Raw genomic sequence first — 25,981 nt, forward strand, 5'->3', positions numbered from 1 at the left:
AGATTTGACTTGATTGTCAAAGTATGCATCCTTATGTAGCTGAATGCCACAAACCTTAGTGTGATCTTGTAGGTTTTGCATCTCTAAAAGTGCTAAGATGACATTGTCATCTGCACATATGTTCGAAGGTTCTTGTTGGTCCCAATCTATTAGTTTAGGGTAAACAAGAGGGAGGTTGTTAGAGATAGATGGAGTTATGGTCATGATACGGGTTTTGAAGAAAAAGTCATTGAGATACTGAAAAGGCACTTTGTAGAACTCTTCATCAAAGTTGACGACATCACAAGGTTCCATGGTCTGAACACTAGTGGTAGTAATCTTAGGTACGAGAGAGTAACCCAAGTCTTTGTTGTGTTTGTATGAAATGGGTGCAATGAGTTCCTTTCGGCCTTGTTCTTTAGGTCCTAGACCGTGTCCTTGTAGACCATCTTGTCTACCATAGCAAAAGCTTTAGGATAATTCTCTTTAGGAGTATCAGATGGATCATCATCTTCTTCTCAATATAGCTAGGAAGTTACATTGGTTTCCATGTTTTCTTCATCTAAAGGATCTCATTGTTGGAAGGTAGTTTTTTGCACTATATGGTAGGTTTCCTTGAGAGTTCAATTTATTTTGGTCTACCATATGATTTAGGAGATGTATGGAGGTTCCCCACATAAAGTGCATTCTATATACTATATTCTCCATAGCCTTTGTCAATTATCTTGTCCTTGATCTCGAGTGGAGGTGGATTTGAGGTGGAAGGATCAGTGGGAGGAGTGGTGGATGTTGTGGAAGTGAGGGAATTAAGTGGGCAATGGTGAATGTGTTTCCCCTCTAAGAGATTGTAATATTGAAAGGGTTGTGAATCCACAGGGATGGTGACTTCACTGCCATTGTATGTAAATTTTAAGTATTGATGGTATGTGGAAGGGACAAACTGGATGGAATGGATCCTTGGATGGCCAAGTAGGATGTTGTAGGGAAGATCAAGGTCCAAGACTTGACATATTGTTTCCATCGTTGTTGGGCCAACCTGGAGCGGAAGCTTGATGGTGCCCTTAGAAACTATTTCAAAATAATCATATGCCTTGGTCGTGATTTTTCCTGTAGGATCAACAAGTTCTTCGGAGAATCCCAATTGCTTGATCAACATATATGTACACATATTCAAATCGGATCCACAATCTATAAGGACTCTCTTGATTTTGTGTTTATGTACAATAGCCTCAAAGTGGAGGAGTTTGTTATGTAAAGGGTCATTAGATGGAATATCTTTAGAAGCAAAGATAAGGTAGTGTTGTGCGGCAAGGTTCCCTATGAGGGCCTAGAATTTTGCTGCATTGATATTATCTAGTATGTGCGATACTAGTAAGGCCTTCTCAAGGACATCCTTGTGAATGGGTGAAGTTTTGAGGAGCTCCGGGATGGATATTTATGTAGGCATCTTATCGAGGTGAGAAAGAACATTGTAGTAGGAGGTGGATGGTTCAGAGGAAGAAGATGGAGGTGAAGCACCTTGGATAGTTACCATTTCTCTTCTAGTGGTTACATTGCATTTGTTTGAAGGGAGTGGATTCGAAGGAGAGGCTCCTTGAATAACTATGTTTTTGGGAGGTGGGTTATTGGATGGCGAAGAGGTGGGGACACCTTGAACAATTATCCTTCCCCTACAAGGTGTAAGTGTGGATTCGATGCCTCGAATGGTGATGGTGTTGACATGATGTTCTGAGGGTTTGATGCGTCCTATGAGGGATTCAAATCCTATGATGGTGTTGGTGTAGTAATGAGGAATTGCATGAGATGATGAACCTTTATCTTTGCCATACTTTGGGAAAGGATCCTGGTATATTTTAAGTTTGTCATTGGCGTTGGTATTCTTGATTGCAATTTCAATATCACCCTTGTCAATAAGGCCTTGGATGTAATTTTTTAACCTCGTGCACTTTCTAGTGTCATGACCTTGGACAAGATGGTAATCATAATATTCAATTTCATTGTACTATCAAGGTTTTGGTTGATTTTCATCAAAGAGACAAGTCATAGGAAAGACCACTACATTGGCTTGGATAAGCTTTTTGAAGACCACCTCTATGGGCTCAACAAGCGAGGTGTACTCTTGCTAAGATTGATTGTTTGGATGAGAAGGATGTCCAGGAATGGAGATTGTGTTGCAGGGTTGGGTTTGATTTTGCAGATTAGACTGGGTGTTGGATTGGAATTTTTTGTTGGGTGGATTGGATGATGTGGTTGTATCTTGGACCCGTTTAGCATTGGTCACACCGTCGTTGACAATATTTTTATTCTTTGACCAATAGTTGGGTTTATCATTGGATGGGAATCATTGTGACTCTTTTTGGTATGGTTTAAGGACCCCTTTCTCATGAAGAACTCTTTCTAGGACTAGACCCTTCTTAGTAACTTCTACAAAGTACTCAAGACATTGACAACTCAAGCAGTAGGATATCTCAGGTACTAGGTTGCTCAGGAACAACTCAACTCAATATGATTCAGGGATATTCCAAGGGAACTTTCTAATGAGATGACACCACCTTTGTAGAAAGTTGGCAAAGGTTTCTCCATTTCATTGCTTGGTATTGCATAGGTCCACCATGGATGCATCACTCTTAATATTATACTCATAATGGGTGATATTTTTGTTTAAAAAGGTTGGGGAAAGAGTTAATAGAGCCACGTGGTAGGCCAGAGAACCAATAAAGCACAAACCCACTTAGACTCTTTGGGAATAGTCTTTGTAGGTAAACATCACTATAGGATATCTCCTGACAAGCTATGTAAAATTCTTTGACATGTTCTCAGGGATCTCCTTTGCCTTTGTATTTGTCAAATTTTGGCATCTCAAAACCAAGTGGATAGGGGGCCACTAAGAGCAACAGATCAAAAGGACAAGGACATATCTCTTCAAATGTATAGGGCTTGTTGTGAGTCCCATATTTGAAGTTTTTGATCATATTCTTCATATCTTGCATTTCTTTCGCTAGGTCAGGTACTTGGGGTGCAGTGATATGTTGATGTTGGAGAGGACGAAACTCATGGGTCAAATTGGGTATGTATGGGATATGAGTAGACACTAGTGGAACACTACCACCAATGTATTGGTGGGAAGATATAGTTGCTTGTGAAGCAGTTGGGGGACGTGAGATTGGTGAAACATTAATGGATGGAAGGCTAGTATTGATTTATTGGATTGAATTGCCTAAAGGTACGAATGTTGTGGGTGGTAGGATTAGCAGTGTTTGCAAGCATGGAAGTGTGTGGTTGAGGATTGATGAGGGTGTTAAGGGTGGCCCTATTGGTGAATTCACTTTCCATGGGGGTATTAAGGATGGTCCTATCAAAGTCAATTGGCAATCTTGCCCAAGATGTAATGAGATCTGCTAGGAAACTGCTGGGGTTGGTCTTTATCAACTTGTCCATCATTTCCCAGTTATATGGATCTCCCATGAAAGTTTGTAATCACGGTGAATGTTCAAGTTGTTCCACAAGGATTTCCTCTTCTTGAATCTCTTGGTCAAAATAGGAATTAAGATTGAGAAGTTCATCTCATTGGGCAACCATCTTTTTTCTTTTGGGCTCCTGTGTAGACCATACAAGGGTGACCTCAAAACGACAAGAGTGGAAGGATGGTTGGAGGTGGAAATGATAAATGAGTGGATATGAGATTTGGATTTAGGACTTAGTGCTTTGATTGAAAAATCAAACCTTAGGGTAGAATCAAGGATCTTGGATTGGATTGAACCTTGGTCTTTTGATTAGGTTTAGGTTGGATTTGATTGGATTACAATCTTCTCTCACTTGGAATAGACAAAGTTTTGAAGTAAAATTAGATAAGGTGTAGGGATCAACAATTTTGCTATAAATCAAGGTAAAAACCTAGCTAGGTTGAATCTAGATCCTTGGATGAAGATTGGATTTGGATTAGGTCTTTTCTAACTTAGGATAGACTAAGTTCCTAAGAAAGGTTGAACATGGATAAGGGTTTAGATCAACCCCAAGTGATTAAAGATAATTAGGAACAATAATTGAGATAGATAGTTTCTCAAGCACAATGCTAATTAGGGATTTTCAAATGATAAAAGGTCTAGCTTAAACTTTTACAAAGTTTGGATCTTGGCTTAGGGATCAATGATGATTGGGTGTGATTTGATATATGAAGATCATAAGGTCGATTTTGGATGCTTGCGCTAATTCCACATGGTTCATGAAATATTGGATTGTGGAAGAATGGATATCAAATGGATTGAAATCAAAAGATGACGGGTGAAGGGCGAGTAATAGGATATCTCTGGATTTGGGAGATGAGGCAACAAGATGTAGTGATTTCCGTTTAGGGATTGAGACATACCTATTCTTTGGTTATGGGTGATTGTTCTTAAAGGCTCTAGTTCAAACTCACATATAAAGCCATGGAGAAATTCATGATATTGGTGTAGGAACATGCTATGTTTCAATAGGAGGTCACAATTTTTGTATAGGAAACTTCTTCATTTTTTGGATGACCTCAGGAATAGGCTTCTTCTTCTTAACTCTATGGTAGATTGGCTTTTTGATATGTTCGAGGGACTTGAGTATATGACACATTAGAAAATTTGGGGACAAGGTGCATGTTTCGGTCAAATTTAGAGTTTCTTCTCTTGGCAAGATATATCAAACAATAAAACACATTGGCCAAGTTTGACACTTTGAGCAAGTGCAAGATAAGAGTGGGCCTATATTAGCCTTGATTGAACATAATGGGTCTCACCAATTGCAAGCACTTGAAAACATACAACCTAGGATGGAATGAGGTTGATATATGCTAAGGCCCCTCACTATAAATAGCAATACCTCAGACAAAGCAGACACATAGAGATATGGTGACGTTGACTCCCCCACAATGGGACAAACATACCAAATCTCTTACCTTGAAGGTTAGGAAACCTTTTGATTGAGGAATTTTGTGTCTCACGATGAAGGGTACATGAAGGGTTAACTTCAAGATATGATACGCATTCCTTGAATTAGCAAATATGAGTTTTTGCTCTTCTAGAACAATGATATTTAGTAAATTTTAGGGTAATGTTGTTGTCTATACATGCAACGATTCACTCATTTAAGAGGCCTCCCAACCCTTAGAATAAGGGTTTTAAAGTATCTCATGGATATTGAGGGAGACTTCCGCCAGTATAGAACAACGACACTGGGGGGTTGATGACTTTCATCACAACCACAATTATTTGTGTAGTCGACCAAAAGAAAAAACTACTTGAGTCATTCCCTCTCATACGTGTAACGTATCGAGAGGCAGGCTCGCTAAGGAAATATCATGGTTTCTCTTGCACCCAACAAAGGGCAGAGGATACCTCCACGATACTTCGAGATTTTGCACAGAATGCACACATGTGCCAATCACAGTAGACACTTGTTCTTTTTAATACCTCATCACAAAATGTGGATTCTTATTAATACTAGTTTGTAATATGACAACGTGACCGTTCCTTTTAACACCTGAAAATGCCAAAGTGAATGTTCTTTTTAAACTATTTGTTGTGCAAAGTAAAAGTGAGTATCCTAGGATTTATCAATTTGCACAATTAATTTTTTTTAGAGAAAATGTTGCCAATTTGAAGCCTTGAAAACGTGCAAATGATTTATTAGAAACCCTCCTTGATATGTTACAGTTGCACCCTTGTTAGAAGATGGTTAGAAAAAATCAAAGAAAATTTAAATAAATGACTTAAAGAAATGATTTGAAGAGACAAATAAAACTTACAAAATCTCATGTGATCCATTTTTGCAAATTTCCTTATTTCTTCCACTTGTCACCTCCTTCTTTGTGTTGGAATGTGAAATCATCATGAAAACATTTCTTTCATTGTTGCTTATGTGCTTGCTTTCACACAACTCCCCAACTCCTTTATGTGGCTTAGGTGCTCGCACGCTCACAACTACACAACTTCACAACTCCCCTATTGCCTTCACAAATACTTTGATGCTTACATGCTCACAAATTCAAAAAAAATTGCATTCCCTTTGTTAATACTTGTGCTCACAACTTTGAAAGTTCAAAACATTTTGCAATTATATGCCCTTTGTTAAATTCAACCTCCTCTGTAATAATAGCATTGGGTTTTTAACTAGAATACTGATTAGTACTCACAAGCTCAATATTTAGTATTCACAAACTTATGAATCAGAGGATGGATTTAAAGGAACAACAACCAATTTGCATGATAGTTAAACAATGCTAAATATCCACTTAAATTTATTTGGAAAAATGAGAAGACTTGAAGTAATTAAGGAAACTCAACAAGTAGAGAGGAGAATGATGCCAGATCTTGTTTGTTTTTGCATGGGTGGAGTGTTATAGATTGAGAAGACATTTCAGTACCATGCCCATTTGCTTAGAGTATGCAATATTTTCCTATTTGGATAAGTTAAATCAACATTAGCTAATTATATTGTTCATTTGTTACGTGTCAGGTAATGGTTTAAGTGGGGAACATGTCAGAGTGCATAAGAATGCTATCCTTAAGTGGGAAGTGATTGAGATCTTTCTAAAGGGCAAGTAGAAAATTGGCTGATGTCATTCCAAACCTCATTCCTATCCCTGTGTGATAACTGTAGTGAGAACCCAATATGTGTAAGCATGTATATATGCCTCGAGTGTTTCGATAGGAGCATAAAAATGGAGACTGGAAACTAGCAATTGAATGATATTATCTTCCAAATAAATTAAACACTTGATCTGTGCATTACCTCTCCAATAACCGTATCCTTTGTTTAGTCGCGACCCCAAGCTATCGTCTGCCAATACGACAGTGATGGCATGTACGTCTATAAAAGCTTAGGGAATGCATGGGAAATGTGTGACAAAATTCCTCAAAAAGATGTCATCTCCCAAAATGCAGTGACGGCAGGAGATGCACAAAAAGAATTCAGTGAAAAGGCTTTCAAAGCTTTCAAGTAGTATAGGATATGCAGAGAATGAATTTGTCAAAAGGATTTAGAACCTCCAAGCAAATGCAACTGGTGGGTGTAGAGCTAGGTTTGATACCCTTCTTCCAGCCTCCCCTCTCTTTTCTGTGCAGACTTTGAATTATTTTCAGAATACCCTCAAAGGGGTGTTGTCTAATGGAATACAATGATCTGCTGAAAAGAAGTTAGAAGCTTTCAAGCAAATGCATTTAACTGTGGATGATTTCCATGTGCTCATTGTTTAATTAAGAATGTACATATTTACTTGTAATGTGTAACATAGAAACAAAGGCAGTGGGCTACGTGGTAGTTGTTCATGAGCATTTATTTACAGTCAAATACCATTAATGCGTAGAATATGACAATCATACATAGGTTTGTATCCTAAAGCTCATAAGAAAGAACAAATCTTGAATATACCCATTGATCTGATGTTAGGATCTATGACTGTTGCACGTGAGATGTTAACTTTTGCAACGATTAAATGAAGGTCTTAAAATTACAATCAAATTGTTTAAATAAACATAATAATCAAATAATGATAGATTGAACAGAAGAGGGAAAGAAGAGAGAAGACAAAACACAAGTTGATAACGGAGTTCACCAATTGGCTACGTCTCCGGGTCCCTCCAATGGAGTAGCCAATCCTTGATTCAGCTCCAGAAAATGGTTACAAAGCACCTCAATGGTTACAAAGACTCCTTATGTCTCCTTGGACAATAATGAATTACAAAGTCCTTCTCCCACGTACAACAAGCTTGAATTTAAGCTCCCAATGCACAAAGATGAACCATTCACTATCAAACACCCAAAAGAATTTTTCTCACCAAATCTCCAATCTTCAACTCTCTCCCAATTTCCTCACAATTCACTACCACCTCTAGCTCACAACTTACCCCCATTTTATACAATTTTACATGCTAAAATTGGGTTAACAAACATATTCCCCATATCTCCCATTTACAACAATAAATCTCCTTATCTCCAATATCTCCCAAATTTAAAAGTATATCTTTAAAAATACCTTATAAAATGGGGCTTATTAAGTTTAATTGGCCTACATAATTTTATCCCCCATTCCTTCTTATCGGGTCCATTTATCTTGTTTGGTTTATGGTGAATAATAGGGGGAATCACATGGTGTAGTGGTTGAAAGGAAAAGTTGGAGGTGAGAGATTGGGGGGTTTGAATCTCTCAACCCCAATTTTGGTAAACTTAACTGAATAATCACTGCTGTATCTGCTGAAACATTAACCATTTTTGGTGGAAAACTTATCCACCGGATCACCCATCTACACGACAAATATATGCATAAATCTCAAAAACAAACCCAAACAGTCATATATAGATTTCAATAGAGATTTCAAAGCTTATTCAAATGCTATTGAAATGAAGATCTGTGGATAACAAACATGAATTCTATATAAATTCAAATTGGGCGTGCCAAAATGATGTCAATAAAATGGAGATTAGTAGAAATCAATATAAATCTATAATAAAGTCCAACCATAAACTTATGAATTTAACCATTTCAAAACATATCAAGAAAGATTAGCATGTAAATAAATACAGAAAGTAAGTAAACAAATGAACATTACTTCCCTTATGATGCTCCCAATGCCATTTGCTCTTCCTTGCCCCCGTCCTCTTCACAATTCCGTTACTACAAGATTAACAAATGAAGTTTTGGAGATGGTTGAGAATAATGAATATGGATTGCTCTCACATTTGCATAACAAAAGATGGATGGAGATTTATGGAAATTCTTGGATCAAGATGATATGACAAAAGTGGATTGGAAAATGAAGTGTTTATGCAATCAAATTGACAACATAAGAATGCAATGGAAGTGGATAATTTGTGAAGGGGGGGGGGGGGGGGACTCCAATTTATAGGATTTTGATTTGGAATGGACGATAGAGATTGGAAGTTAATAAAGGGTTGAGATTGAAGGTAAGGAGATGAGATGGATTGAACTCATAGCCTTCTGACAAACTGTGTCACAAGGGGTAGGCTTTGGGAAGAGGGAAAATTGTGCTCACATGTGTGAGCCCCTCTTGGGAAGAGAACTTTTCATGAGGAAGAGGGAAAGATTTGCTCACACATGTGTGAGCAAATCTTGGGAAGACCATGAGGCTGACAAGTGGAAACACTTTTGGCAAAGTGTAAGGGCTATATAAAAGGGGGATATGACATGTGGACTAAAAGGGAAAGGTGTAGGGTGGATCCATGGGGAGGAGCATTCTCACACATGTGTGAGCACCCATAGATCAAAAGGTGAGGTGGAGAGGTGAAAATGAGGGGAGTCACATGTGTGAGCAAGTCGTTTATGAGGGGAGTCACTTGTGGACTTGGGTAGGGGTGTAACATTTAAAAATAGAGTAAATGTTAATAGGGATTAAGCTTTGGTTAATTAGCTTGATGGAGGGGATTAAAAGGTGGGTTTGTAAGAATCACCAAATTAGTTTAATTAATTTAACTGATTGGGATTAGCAGGACGATTGAAATATCTACCTAAGGTTGAGTTTGATTTATTGATGTAGACGTATAAAAATGACCATATTCTTTCAATGAATATTTTATGTTCATTTTTCTATTTGATTAAATCCAATTTAATTAAATTATCCACATTCTTCTATTTAATTAAGTAAATCACTTGATTAAATTCACTATACCATTTAAATGAATAAATCATTTTATTCAATTAAATCCCCCTAGCCACTTTTAATTAAATTCAAATTTAATTAAATAGTTATCCTAAATTGAATAAATCTAATTTATTTAATTTCTCCAATTCCAACCAAATTGAATGAAAATCAAATAATTCAATTAAATCCTATTATCCTCCCCATCCACTTGCAAAATCCCAAACCCCTACCTAACCCCTTCTAGAATATTCTAACCAATTCTAATTAACCTAAATACCCTCTAAACTTTGTCACATACCTAAGTAAAGGGAGGTCACTTCTCAAATGGCCCAAAGTCTTGGATAACCATTGAAGGTTTTCAACCTTCAACCACTAAAACCCTAAAGTCTTTGAAAACCATTGAAGGCTTCCAACCTTCAACCACTTAATCCACAAAGTCTCCAATAACCATTAATGGTTATTTCAAACCCTCCCACATGGTTAAAACATTTGTTTTGACTCAACCTCTATCCAACCCAAGGGTCTCATCAGGTTATTAATGCTTTGACCATGATTATCTCTTAATCATTTGCACAAAGGTTTATCCTTGGATTAGATCCTAATTCAGTGAGTAAACCTAACTTAGACTTGACCCTTAGCCTTTAAATAACCATGAGGTCTCCTCAGGCCTTTAATGCCTCCAACCTCTTCTTTCAACCCAATCTGGTGTGGACATTTGTCACCATTTAATTGGTGCCAATTATGCACATGGATCCCCAATTTTCAAACCTGGCCCTTGATTAAACCTTTCAATCCTGACCATCCATTGCCCTGTTTGTGCTATAAATAGAGCTCTCATTCCTCCATTCTTAACAATCATCTTTCAAATTTGAAGCATCACACTTATGCTCAAATTGTTTCAAGTTTTCATTTTATATACGCTTCTCATTTAGCCTCTTTTAGATCATAAATTAATCATGAATATGCATGCTAAAGTAGTTTATTTATCATTTTAGCTCAATCATAGAGTAAATATAGTATGCTAGGATAGTATTCATACTAACCTCGTCATCTTACCATTTAGTTTGTTGCATTTCTAGCATCATACCTAGCTTATAACACATCTCATACTAAAATCGATTAAAAATCTCTCTCGTTCTCATATTTGCCATCCCTAAGCCATTTTGCTCAGTAATCTGAGAGCAAAACATTGGTTTGAGGGACATTGTGAGATAGAGAACCATGGGACCCTCCTTGGGAAGCTGAGTAACGCATCGTTACTCCATAGCTTGCATCAAGAAGTCCTGTGTGTGTGTGTGGATTGGTATTTTACGTATTTTTCACATTTTTAATTCTAACAACCCACTTTTCCCACATACATTTCTGGCGCCCACCGTGGGGCTCGAACCCCAATAACCTATCGTTTTTTGAATTTGAAGAGTTTTGCAGATACGCGAGAAATTAGAATTAGCGCGTCAAAGACATACTTTAGCGCATCCGCCTAACAATTTAGCGCTTCTAGCCTACTGTTTAGCGCGTGGGCTTTCTGTCTTAGCGCGTTCAAACTGTTCCTTAGCGCATGATACTATTTAACATATTTTCCTGTAGGTGTTGACGCCGCCGAAACACAGATTAGCACTTCTACATGACAGATTAGCGCATATACCAACAGATTTAGCGCTTCACCTGCCTATACTAGCGCGTCTCAGCAAACAGTTAGCGCATAGAAATTCACCATTTTCCGAGAAAAACCCAAACACAGATCAGCGCTTCTACCTGACAGATTAGCGCATCGGCCCAGTATACAAGCGCTTAGAATAAATATTCCAGCGCATCCGAACGGACAGTTAGCACATTAAATTCCAAAATTCCCGAAAAACGGCGCTGAAAAACCAGACCATAAATTAGCGCATCAAAGCCACAGAGTAGCGCTTCGGAGAAACAGGATAGCGCATACAAACGGGACAGTAGCGCATCCACCCAATATTGTAGCGTGTACAGTTTGTTCTGTAGCGCATCAACAACAAAACCAACAAAAAGATTGTGTAACCGAACAAATAATTTTAGACTTGTGGAAGTCCCCCGAAACAAACTAACCGATTTCTTTTGCAGGATTTTTAACAAATTTCTTGTAGGAAAAGCGAGGAGATTTGTTTTACAAGCAAAACGTTTTTCCTTTCGTTGACCTCGAAAATCGAAATTTGCTTTGTTGACGATCTATTTTCCATAGATTAAATAATCATTGCTATGAAGGGTTAAAAAGAACACCATGCTGATTGGAGCAACATCTCCAAATAGAGGTTAGCAAACCATTGTCTTGAAGACTAAAAAGAACAACTTATCTGCCGTGTATCAAAAGTGGAAGGTATATGCTCTCCCCTTAACTGGGTGACCAAAAAGCCAAACCACTCTTATGCTTTCTTTTATTCAAGCAATAAATCCTTTAGCAGGCCTGCCTTCCCGAGGAGTTGCACTCAACTCTTAAAGCCGTTTATGGCCGGTGTGAAGGGAACAACCTAAGTGGGGAACGGCTTTGACGCCAAGAATTCCAACCCACTATAATCAAATGTGGAAAGTGACGAAAGTCCTTTTCAACGGTTGCGCGCAGCGATTAGCCTTCCCCCAGTATCCTTGAGATACGTAAAGCCTTTGTTCTAAAGGTTGGGAAGCCTCCTGAGGGAGTTTATCACTGACGGCCGAACAGGAAGCCTGATTAAGAACCTTAGCATTAGAAACTTTGAGCTGAGTCAGTATCCAAACATTTGTAACATCATAGTGCAAGGGTGGGGAAGAATCCGCCCACAAGATTACTCACCATATATCTCCCAAGATAACTACTCAACTGTGAAGCAATTCACTTTGGGTTAACTTCTGGCAAAAGACAAAAAAACGGGCGCCCTCTAGGGGGTGACACGGCTGTTTGAGCTGACGGAGTATCGAGACTAGTGAGCTATGATGTTGCTTATGACCCTTGAATAAAGAGTCTTTCTGAAGTGTTTATCTTGTATCCAACCTGTTAAAACATTGGGGATTCGAAAACATCCTCGACAGAACATACACTTTATGTTAGATTAAGTAAAATGATTATACTTTGTATGCCGTGTTTACATTTTGTATTTTAGAAAATCATCCATCCTACTTGATAAATCTCTCAACAAAAATCAAAAACATCACAAAAGCACCAAGAGGAAAAATCAAGGCAGTCTAGCGCGTGAGTACAACATTTTAGCGCGTTGAAACTCTGTTTTAGCGCATCTGCCAAAACAGTTAGCGCGTTAAAGTCACAGTGTAGCGCGTCGATCTCAAGAAAACTTTACAACAAAATTCAAAAAAATCTTTTTTAGCGCGTGTAACTAACATTTTAGCACGTTGAAACTCTGTTTTAGCGCATCCACCAAACCAGTTAGCGCGTTAAAGTCACAGTGTAGCGCGTCGATCTCAAGGAAACTTTACAACAAAATTCAAAAAATCTTTTTTAGCGCGTGTAACTAACATTTTAGCGCGTTGAAACTCTGTTTTAGCGCATCCACCAAACCAGTTAGCGCGTTAAAGTCACAGTGTAGCGCGTAGATCTCAAGAAAACTTTACAACAAAATTCAAAAAAATCTGTTTTAGCGCGTGTAACAAACATTTTAGCGTTTTGAAACTCTGTTTTAGCGCATCCACCAAACCAGTTAGCGCGTAAAGGTCACAGTCTAGTGCGTAATTCTCAGAAAAATCTCACAACAAATTTCAAAAGAGTCTGTTTTAGCGCGTGTAACAAGCAGCTTAGCGCGTGGAGTGTCTGTTTTAGCGCATTAACCAAACCAGGTAGCGCATAGAAAATACAGTTTAGCGCGTACATATTTCACAGTCAACCACACAAAATTTTCCAGAATCAATTGTTTAGCGCGTAACCAGGGGCAGAGTAGCGCGTAGAGAAATAGTTTTAGCGCATTGAGAGAATTTACTAGCGCATCGAACAACTGTTTTAGCGCGTGAGAAAAAGGAGAAAAACAGAGGGTTGGAAAAACCAAATTTTTTTTTGAAAATCTCAAAAATATTTCAAACACAATTTTTCATCAAAACACGTTTTTCATCAAACCAAAGTGACAGAAACAAGCCATAAAACTATTTTTCAAGTCAAATTTGCGTCAAACAAGGTTGTCTAAATCTGAAAACGAATCAAGCATTAGAGGACGTCTTTTTTATCATAATCCGGAAACTTGTCATCATCAGTGTCAATTCAATCCTTTAAATATCTTACGGATCTCATCTCAAAAACACTTGTCTAGAAATTTTCCAAATTGTCAAATTCAGTTTCCAGATTGGGAAACTCTTATCCATATCATTTGACATACTTTATCGTGAAGGAATAGCTAAACCTTCATTCTGATAAAGTAAAATTTGAAATTTTTAAAACAAGAATCAACTGAGTCCAAATCAATCAAAGGGAATCATTGATTACTCATGCATGACTAATCGCCTTATTCTGAGAAAGAAGAACCTCTATCGCCACATCACGTTAAAGAAACCACAACCAAGCTTTTCCAAATTCATCAAGAGAAATAAATTTTTATACATCAATCGTCAACTCTTCAAATCCCATCGAGTATTTCTTTATCACGTCAAACGTTATATCCAAAACAAATCCAGCGAATTTGACAAAGAACCCCTGAAAACAAGAGCATACTGTCAAAAGTCTTCTTTTAATCAAAAGATAAACCACGGAGGAAAAATCAATCCAGCATTCCTGCCCGACGAGTGCATCACATATAACACACCTAGACCAGAACCACCAACACCAGAGAAAAACATCAACGAGGACTTTGTTCCTTTCATCACTGAAAGTTTCTATTGAAATGCCTGTCACTCGTTCTCAACGAAACAAACAAAGCGAGACACCCGCAGAATCAAGTATGAATCGCAGGTTATCAAATCCTTTTGAAGTTCCATCTTTAGAAGATCCTGAAATTACTGATGCAATTCTTCAGGAATGCCAAGAAAATCCTTCATTCCAAAAACTCATTGAAAAACTCATGGAAAATGACAAAGAAAAATATCTGCTTATGCTTACAAGCAAAGGTGTCAAAATTCCTGAAGATTTCAACGCAAATGTCTTTCAAACAGGATCTCAACAATACACATACCAAGAACAACAAAGGGAAGAAGAGACTCACATACCTGAACAACGTATTCCAGAACAACATATACCAGAAATGCGAGTACCTATGTTCGAAACCCCCGAACAACACATACCATTTGGTACACCTTTTCAAATGAGAACAAATCCAAGGGAAGAACTCTTCCCTCGGCAAGATAATGCGCCTTTGGTTGCTCTTACTCAACAGATGCAAATGTTGCAAAGACAAATGCATGATATGCAACAAGGGACAACAGTGCGGTATTCTATAAACGAAATCTGTCCTTATCCATTTGACAGAAGCTTAAACATGATACCTTTTCCTCCAAACTCAGACATTCCTAAATTTAATAAATATGATGGGAAAGGTGATCCTCGAGATCATGTTTGAGAATTTTGTACTATGAGTCTTGAATTTGCTCATAATGACACGTATCTGATGAGGTTATTCCCAAGAAGCCTGGGAGGACAAACAATGGAATGGTTATCCAAGATTACACCACCTGTTAGATCATTTGACGAATTAGTCAACAAGTTCATCACCCATTATTCTTACAACATCCAACATGCCATAACCATGTTAGATATCTGCAACACCAAACAAAAGAACAATGAAACATTCATGTTATTCCTTCAACGTTGGCGACGCATGGTATCAAGATATCCTCGCGATATTCCTAAAAGAGAGAAAATGGAAATCTTCATTGATAACTTGAATGGGGAAATGAGTTACAGACTCAAACTTCAATGCATCCCATCTTTTGACAAGTTAATTGAAAATGGCATCCAAGTAGAGGAAGCTTGTGTCAAAAAGGGAACACTCAAATTCTACAAAGAAGGAACGAACTCATCAAACTACAATAACCAAAACAATACCAATCTAGACAAAACTCGATTTTGGCCTCGAAACAAAAACGACGGCAACAATGAATCCTATGATCCTAAATCTAAATAGCCAGTGCTTGCTTTATCAGGAAATACCCAGAATACGAAAAATCCTAAAAATGCTACTCCCAATACACCCAACAATACTCAAGGACAACTCAACACCAACAATGCCAACGATAATCAAAACAAAAATCTGAATCCAGGGCCTAACAACAATTCACGCAACAACACCAACAATTTCCATAAGCGTATTTTCACACCATTGGGCCAATCATTAGAGTCCGCATTCAGAGAGCTGTTAGCAAACAAGGATCTTTCTTTACCTCCAATCAACAATTATGAACCCCCGATCAAACCACCTTGGTGGAATGATTCCCATTATTGTGATTTTCATCAAAACAGAGGTCATAGAACAAACGAGTGTATGAGATTGAAACACATAATCCAAGACATGATTGATCGAGGGGACTTAACAGTGGATGGTCTCAAAACAAATAATGATCACGAAGCCTTCAAAGATCCTTTACCAAATTATAAAGATGGAGCATCAACTTCAAACGATACCCGCGGAGCTCGTATTAATCACATCTACAACAACACAATCAATCACATATCAGCTGAAAACCATCAAGTCAATGTTATAACCATTCGAGATAAACGAGATCATGAATCTGTCAATGTAACAACCCGGACCCAGAAATATGTCTTAAAAGGGCATACTGCACCTCCAATCACCACACCCAAGATCCAATACGACTTAGTTACTCAACTGCGAAAAACTCCGGCTCAGATATCTATCCTGGAATTGTTAAAGCTATCTCCAAGACACAAAGACATATTGGAGCAAGCGCTCTTAGAAACAAATGTACCTCAAAATCTGGATACAGACAAATTCCAAGCTATGGTGGCCCACATGACAGAGTCTCATAACCTCACTTTCTCAGAGCATGATAATACTTCATTGAGTCATCCACATAATACTCCTCTACATATTGAAGTCATTGTTTGCAAACACCGTGTCAAAAGAGTCTTAATAGATGGAGGAGCCGGACTTAATATATGTACTTTAAAGCTTATTCGTGCACTGGGTTTCTCAGAAGAATCTATTGATCCTTATAAAAAGATTACCATAAAAGCATATAATGATGAGGAACGGTCCTCTAAAGGAACAGTGATATTACCTATTCAGGTAGGCCCAGTGCAAAAGGATACTATATGTCAAGTTTTAGATATTGATCTCACTTATAATATCTTACTAGGCCGACCCTGGATACATGAAATGCAAGCAGTACCTTCTACATACCACCAGTGTGTCAAATTTCCTTATGATGGACAGGAAATCTCCATATCAGCTGGTCACAATCCATTTCAACATTGCAATACAATGGGGGCAGCCCAAGACAATTTGGTTCCTTATAACAGAGAAAAGCAACAGTCTTCAACACCTGATCTACCACTAGCAAAATCCAACTCCTTATGGGGAGATTTCAAACAGAAAATGCAAATCAAAGACCAAGGCATGGGCGAATACTCTATGGAGCCTTTGTGTTTAACCAAATTGCCAACATCACCTAGATCACATGGTTTACCTACTCTATCAATACATCAGGCAACTCAGCCCATAACTAAATTTAATGGTACCTTCATCCAATTGGGGACTCTAGCACATGAATCAGAAGATAAAGATGTTCTTAACTGGCTATACAAAGATGAAGAAGAAGCTAATAGAGCGGCTGCTCTAGACATTGTTCTACCAACACACTTGTATGGAAAAGGCTACCTGATCATGAAACAAATGGGATATGGCGGTAAAGGACCTATTGGGAAACGCCAAGAAGGAGTCACTGAACCTATAGATCTTCCTTCACAACCGAGTAGAAATAAAGCAGGATTAGGTTCTAAATTCACTTTCCTATTAAAAAGGCCGCCACATACAAATACCAAACCTCAATGGAAAGAAAAGAAGAAATACAAGGAAGAATCATGGCAGGAAGCTCTCTTTGAATCAGCAGAAACAATCCGTAAGGCAAGAGAACGTCAAGATCAGAAGATACATCAGGGAAAGCTTCTGAATCATAAGAAGGCCATATCTACAGCAATGGCTCATATTCACACACCAGTGGCTCAAGAACCAATCCTATCATCACAAGCACCCATCATTCCTCCCCGAGGAAGCACAATATATGAACAAATCCAGAATGTAGAAGATGGATCAGATACAGAATCCACACAAAATGTCAAAATAGTATCTATCATCAAGGATTTATTTTCGCCATACAACATACCTGTCTACAACACAGATAGAATTTGGGATGATGCCTATGAGACCGATTCAAATGAATATGAATGGGGTACCTGCTCCGACGCTACTACAAATATCCCCGATGATACTGATTTCATATCCATTTCTCAAGAAGAACATAACGCAGAAGATAGACCTCTTGAATTTGGACCACAACATATCTATGACGTTCAGGAAAGCGAACAGCAATATTACGAACAAGTCTATGTAGAGGATGATACCATCGAAGACCTCGATGAAACCCTAAACTTCTTTAAAAACAAGACCCACCACGATGATAACTCTATTCTAACACTTACAACAGCTGAACTTGACCCGCCCAATGATTCCTTACCACTTGTCTTCCCTGATCTCATCGACTGGACTGAACCTGAGACTCATGATATCCCAATTTTTCCAGATGATGAATCTATTATCCACTACCTATGTACCGTAAATCCCGAAACAGGCTCTACCAGTGAACCGCATAACGACGTCTGTTCTTCAGAGAGTGCCAAGTCTCTCAGTCGCAAAAATGAATCAAATAATGAATCTAAGGCTGAAAACCAGTCAATGGCAGCAATGGATCCCAAAAAAGTAAAAATAAAGGACGCATCTGAGGGTGAAAACCTTTTTAAGGCACCTAATGATGGGAGACTTGACACTCTTCCTGAACATTTTCATGAACGATCACCCATATTGATTGAGCCCACTCAATCAATCAACATTGGTACCACTGAAGCAGTTAGAAACATTCACCTTGCAGAATCTCTGACCGAAGAGGAAAGATTGGCATTCATCATCTTCTTTAAAAAACAGCAAATTAACTTTGCCTGGTCATATGCTGATATGCCTGGAGTGGACCCACACCTAATCATGCATCACTTGTCCATCTCTGCAGGGGTCAAGCCAGTCAAGCAGAAACTACGAAAGATGAATCCACAGATAGCACTCATGGTCAAAACGGAATTAAAGAAATTATTAGATGTCGGATTCATCCGACCTATTGATTATGCAGAATGGATTTCTAACATTGTTCCAGTCTCAAAACCAGATGGTAGTATCAGAATATGCACCGACTTCAGAGATGTCAATAAAGCTTGCCCAAAGGATGACTCTCCTCTACCAAGTATTGATATAATTGTAGATCTCACAGCAGGCCATGCAATGCTCTCATTAATGGACGGTTTCTCAGGCTATAATCAAATCAAAATAGCTCCTGAAGATCAAGACAAAACAACATTCACCTGTCCTTGGGGAACATACTGTTGGAATGTAATGCCTTTTGGCTTAAAGAATGCCGGAGCCACTTACCAAAGAGCAATGACAACCATATTCCATGATATGATGCACACATTTATGGAAGACTATGTGGATGATTTACTAGCCAAATCTTTCACCAGAGCTGAACATCTTGGCATCCTAACAAAGATCTTTGATCGATTGCAGAAATTCAAAGTCCGACTCAACCCTAAAAAGTGTGTCTTCGGGGTTACATCAGGCAAGTTACTAGGTTACATCGTCTCAGCTAAAGGTATTGAAGTGGATCCAGCAAAGGTACAAGCCATCATGGATATGCCACCACCGAAGAATATCAGTCAACTTCGATCTCTCCAAGGACGACTTCAATCAATCAGACGATTCATCGCTCAACTAGCAGATAAAAGTCTGCCATTTAACCACTTGTTACACAAAAATGTGCCATTCAAATGGGAGACTAAATGTGCAGAATCCTTTTACCAAATCAAACAGTACCTGATGAATCCACCAGTTCTAGTACCACCAATTGTAGGAAAGCCTCTTATATTGTATATATCAACGACAGATGTTTCACTGGGGGCATTATTGGCACAAGAAGATCAACAAGGAAAAGAACACGCCATATATTACATCAGTAGAACATTGAATGGATATGAGCTCAATTATACATTCATTGAAAAGGCTTGCCTAACAGTTGTTTTTGCATCTCAAAAGTTCCGACATTATATGCTAGCACACACTATCAAGCTAGTAGCCAAAATTGATCCTCTCAAATATTTACTCAGCAAGGCAGCTCTCACAGGCCGATTAGCTAAATGGGTTATGATTCTCAGTGAATTTGACATCCACTACACAGAAAGACACGCCATCAAGGGACAAGCAATTGCAGATCAGCTGGCTGACGCACCGCTACCAGGAAAACGAATCATGGACATTGAATTTCCAGACGGGGACGTTTATGCTCTTTCCTCCAAACAATGAATCCTATACTTTGATGGATCCTATACCCAACATGGTTCAGGGGCCGGCATTCTATTCATTACCCCTGAAGGACACACTATGCCAAGATCATACCGGCTTATGTTTCCATGTACAAATAATATGGCTGAATATGAAGCATTGGTCATAGGCATCAAAATGGCCGTCGAATGGAAGATCACAGAATTAAAAGTCTATGGAGACTCACAATTGGTCATCAATCAAATCAACAACAACTATCAGACAAAGGATGATAAGCTCCTACCCTACAAACGGATGGTGGATGATTTCAAACAGTATTTTGTGCACATCACTTTTGAGCAAATACCTAGGTTAAATAACAAAGCAGCCGATGCAATGGCTACGATCGCTTCATTACTACAAATTCCAGAACAACAGAGTCGTTATGAGTTCCTGGTAGAGCAACTGTTCTCTCCCGCCTATGACCATTCTGAATCTCATGTTATATATGCCTTAACCGGTTCAGATTCTCCGTTATATGGACCAATATATGACTACCTCAAGCATAATATATTACCCATTGACCAATCCCGCAACCAAAAACGTAACTTTATCCGACAAGCTGCCCGTTACACCCTTACCGCTGATACCTTATATCATCGAGGTCTAGATGGTACTCTTCTTCGTTGTCTTGATCGTAATGATTCTGATTCGGCTTTACACGAGCTTCACGAAGGTATTTGTGGTACACATTCGAGTGGCACTACTCTTGCTAAAAAGCTTCTACGAATGGGATACTACTGGCCTACCATGGAAAAAGACTCATATCATTTCGCCAAGAAATGTCCTAAATGCCAAATCCATGGCAATCTGATACATGCACCAGCACAGGAACTGCAACCATTTACCACATCCTGGCCCTTTTGTCAGTGGGGATTAGATCTGGTAGGCAAAATACATCCTTCATCTTCAAATGGACACAAGTTCATTATAACTGCCACAGAATACTTTACCAAATGGATTGAAGCAGTTCCCATGACCACAGTGACTGGGAAACAAATTGCTTCTTTTATCTTAAATTATCTGATCTGCAGATATGGTATTCCAAGTTCAATTGTCACAGATAATGGACGACCTTTCAAAAACCAAGATGTGCAGGAACTATGTGAAAAATTCAAAATCCAGCATCGATTTTCTACACCATACTATCCACAAGGAAATGGTCAGGCAGAAGCATCTAACAAAACGATCCTAAAAATCCTTAAGAAAACAGTGAATGATGCAGGCAAAGATTGGCATATACAACTCAATCCAGCTCTTTGGGCCTACAGGACTAGCATCCGCACACCTACAGGGGCAACACCATATTCCTTGGTATATGGATCAGAGGATATTTTACCCTTGGAAGTAGAAATTCCATCTCTTAGAGTCTCTTTGAAAGGTTTGATTCCAGATGAAGAGTATCGGGTCAATCGACTGCAAGAATTGGAACTATTAGATGAAAGACGCCAACATGCTTATACTCATCTAAAAGCATATCAGCAACGCATGTGCCGAAGCTACAATCATAAGGTCATTCCTCGTAACTTCAAGGTTGGTGATCTAGTCCTAAAAGAAAATCCCAAAAACCAGCAAGATAGAGAAAAGAAAGGGAAATTTGAACCTAACTGGTTGGGTCCCTATGTCATCATTTCAGTCTATGGATCAGGTGCTTATCAGCTAACAAATTTTGAAGGAGATGTACTTGATGATCCAACTAATAGAATTCATCTAAAAAAGTACTATACTTAAAGTAGCCTAGTGCACGGAAAACGCCAAAACAAACAAAAAAAAAACAAAACTCCAGAAAAAGTCAAAATACAAAGTACAATAAAAACAAATGGTGAAAACCTGGTAAACAGGCGCCTTTGTGAAAGGCCGGCTCCTTTCTCTATATCCATGCCATTTTATCCATCAAAACACTCTCGGCCATCGCCCGACACTTAGCATATATCTATCCAGAACATACTTAGCGTAGTCACTATCCTGGGTTATTCATCTACCACATTTTACCATGGCTTGGAAATCACTGTACATACTCATATCCAGCAGAAACACTCATCTAGGGACATTAGACTGTTCAAAAACTTGCAAACATTCAAGACATACCAACTATTGCAAAACTCAGACATATGACATCCAACAAATACAACTACACTACATCACAACAACCAAACACGAACAATACACCAGAAACTTAAGGATGGATGATTTTCTGAAGTACTCAATGTTGCATTATCGTATTAAAGTCTTGATTATTTTGCATTTTGAACTTTTTAATAAATTGGAATCTTTTCCTTATCTCATCAAAAGCTTCACAGCCAGAGATCATGGGAAACTTCCAACATTTTCTTAGTCTTCTGTTTGGGAGGCGATCACTTGTATTGTGTGAATATTTGTCTCGAGACGTGATCCATATCACTGAAGGCTTGATCCCATTTCACGCATTATAAATGATCTACTCTTGTCTGTTTACGCAATACACACTCAGGCCTTCCTGGTTTAAATATACCTTGGCGCTTGTGCTATCTTGCAAAATTAAAAATCATGTAAATTTTACTCAGGTCATTATGGTTCAATTATACCATTATGCTTGTATAAATTTTCAACATATCCAAAAATCAAGAGAAGCTCCATGATGATATTTACAAAGAAAGCAAATAAATGGTTATATCGGATGGCAAATACAGAATGAGAGATGATCCAAACACAATTAGTTGCATATCATTTTACAATTAGTTGCATATCATTTTACAGTTAATTGCATATCATTTTACAATTAGTTGCATCTCATTATTATCCCATCTATCATTATTACATCATTACACATCATCTTACATAAAGCCGCATATTAACATCATACATCTCATTTTCAAGATACATCTCATAACACACAAAAACATACATTACATCATGTACATAAGCATTACATCATCATGTAAAAAGGAAGAAGCACACATAAAACATACATCATAAAACACATCACATCGGTCAAAAATGGTGCTCTATATATATATATCTCTCAAAAATGATCAAAATCTACAAAATGTGTCACAACTGTGTCCCGTACAAAGAATACACTGCTCAAAATACAATCGAGACCATGTCTCTCAAGTATGACTATCCCCTGATGGAGATGGTCTGGCTCCTGATGCACCTGCTCCTGGATCTCTCGGAGGATCCTGTCTGGCTCCTGAGACGCTCGCACCCGGATCGGCAGGAGGGTCCTGTCCCGCTGGCCCTGTCACTCCACGGCTCTCCGATCGTGTCCCGGCAGTTCGAGATCGACTCGATCTCGACTGCGCAAAGCTCTCTACACGTCGCTCTCTCGGAACCGCCTCCTCATAGTGCCGCCTGTAATATGCAGCCTCCTGCACACTCCGTGTCAGCTCTCTCAGGGTGTCTCTCAAGGGACCACCCGCTGCAGCTCTCTGTACGGTCGCCAAGGCCTCCTCTGCTCGCCCCCTCCGCTCCATTTTGGTATCTCTCTCGGTGATCAACTGAGAGATCTGCCTCTGATACGTCAAAATCTATGCCTGCAGCTGCTGCACAGTGATCTGAAGCGTCCGGATCTGGGCGTCCTCTATGTGTCCCGGCACACGAACCCGTAACGGTACCTGTGCTGGCGCCACTCCCCCCACTCGGCCTGTCCTGGGTACGGGAGGTGGAAGAATATCTATTCTCCTCCTCTGTACTGGCCTCCCCACCTCCTCCTCTCCTCCTACTGCCGCTAGTACCTCTGTGACTCTGCCCTCTCTCCCGGCTCCAATGGCCAATCCTCCCCTCCCTCTCTCAATCCGACCCTGTCGTACCGCCCTCTGCACACCTCTCCCTCTCCTCCTCCCTCCATCACCCCCATCATCCCCATCATCCCCCTCATCTCCCCCGTCTCCCTCCTCTCCATTTGAATCAAAAACCGGTCTCATCTCCTCTGGATCTGAGATCCTAGCCACAACCCGAGCAGCAAATAAACGAGCAAACTCGGCAGTCATACCAGCATCCTGTATCTCTGGGGCATAGTCCCAGATCTGCCCGGCCAAACCAGTAAACTCCTCAATCACAACAGCACTGTCAATGGTCGGCCCCCAATCGGCCACATCCTGCTGCCGCCGTGCATATAAGCACGTCCCCTGTGGAACACCCTGCTGCCTCCCGAACTGCCTCAAAACTCGGGTAACCAAAAACCGCTCAATAACGAACGGGGTCCTCCCAATCAAATGCCTCGTCATAAAAACGAACGACATCTCCATACCATCCTCGGCCCATACCTCGCAGCCTGTGTACGGTCTCCAGATGACTGTGTCTATGTCATCAAAAACCCTCCTCCAGTGCTCTAGTTTGCCCAGCTTACGCTGGACAACTAGGCCTCTATAACCATATGCATAAGCTGCCCCCACGGGCCTATCCCTGTCCGCCAGTGGCCTCGCTGCTGGAATATGCTCCCAGCACCATACCTATAAGAGTGTCACCCCTGCTGATAAACTGCTATAATCGAGGTATACTACCTCGTGCAGGCTCCGGTAAAGGTGGGCCAGCATCGCTGACCCCCATGCAAATCTCCGGCCCTGTGTGACCATTTGCTCCAGAACCAGCCCCCATCCCACTGAAAATCCCTTTGACCTGCGATCAGGACAAAGGAATCCTCCAATAAATCCTGCCAATACAGATGGCAGTGGTGCATAATCAAGATCCAGGAACTCCTGCCACGGGATCTCATACCCGCAGACACTCTCATCATGAAAAATCCGGCACAGTGCCTCTGTGCCGCCCTCCTCTGTCTGCTCATAGGGCAGTATAGCTCCTACCACAGGAATACGCAGGATGCGATAGCAGTCCTCTGGTGTCACGGTCATCTCCCCAGTGGCAAAATGGAAGGTGTTCGTGTCACTATGCCACCTCTCTGCCAGTGCTGTCAAGAGTCCCCGGTTCACAGTGAACCGAGGCATATCCAAAAGAGAGGTCAATCCACACCTCTCAATAATATCTAAGTCTGCCTGTGACAGACGTGGTATCAGTGTCCATGGTCTCGGGAATCTCTCCCTCGACTGCACGATCCCCAATCGCTCCTGTCAACAAACAAAACATATCCAATATCAGATTCCCCATCAACAAAAAGATATCAAAATACAACTCACATCAAATACATGAAACAAATTTGCTCATCTACATCAAGTTCAAAAACCTATCATTTCATATCAACTTGTAAAACAACTCAAGTTCTCAAAAACCATATCAAAACTTGTAAAACAAATCAAGTACCACAATCACAAACTTGTAAAACAACTCAAGTTTCCCAACCATATCAAAACTTGTAAAACAACTCAAGTTTCCAACCCATATCGGCTTGTAAAACAACTCAGGCTTTCATATGCATTTTGAACGTAAAACAGATAACACAAATAAATCATGTTCTGATCCCCACAAATAGCTTGATATCTATACATAACTTGGAAACATTCACATCAAAACAAGTTATACAACTGCTCATATTGGATACATGCATCAAAAACACGACAGACACGCAAAAACACCACATTTTAGATCGACCACAACACAAATTTTTCCTGGATGCGCTAAAACAGACATGAAATGCGCTAAAAAAGACCCACGCGCTAGGCTGTTTGTCCTACGCGCTAACCTATCTCTCTTATGCGCTAGATTACATCCATGCGCTATCCTTTTCTACCCGTGCGCTATCCAATTTCTCCTATGCACTAGACTCTGTTTACGCGCTACTTTTTTCCTCCCATGCATACTTAAACTAACCTATGCGCTAGAATATTCTCTACGCGCTAACCTATCCTCTCTAAGTGCTCTCCTTTTCATCCTATGCGCTAGACTAGTTCTAAGCGCTAAATCCCTCTGCCT

Source organism: Cryptomeria japonica, chromosome 3 (genome assembly GCF_030272615.1).
Source record: "Cryptomeria japonica chromosome 3, Sugi_1.0, whole genome shotgun sequence".
Lineage (NCBI taxonomy): Eukaryota > Viridiplantae > Streptophyta > Pinopsida > Cupressales > Cupressaceae > Cryptomeria > Cryptomeria japonica.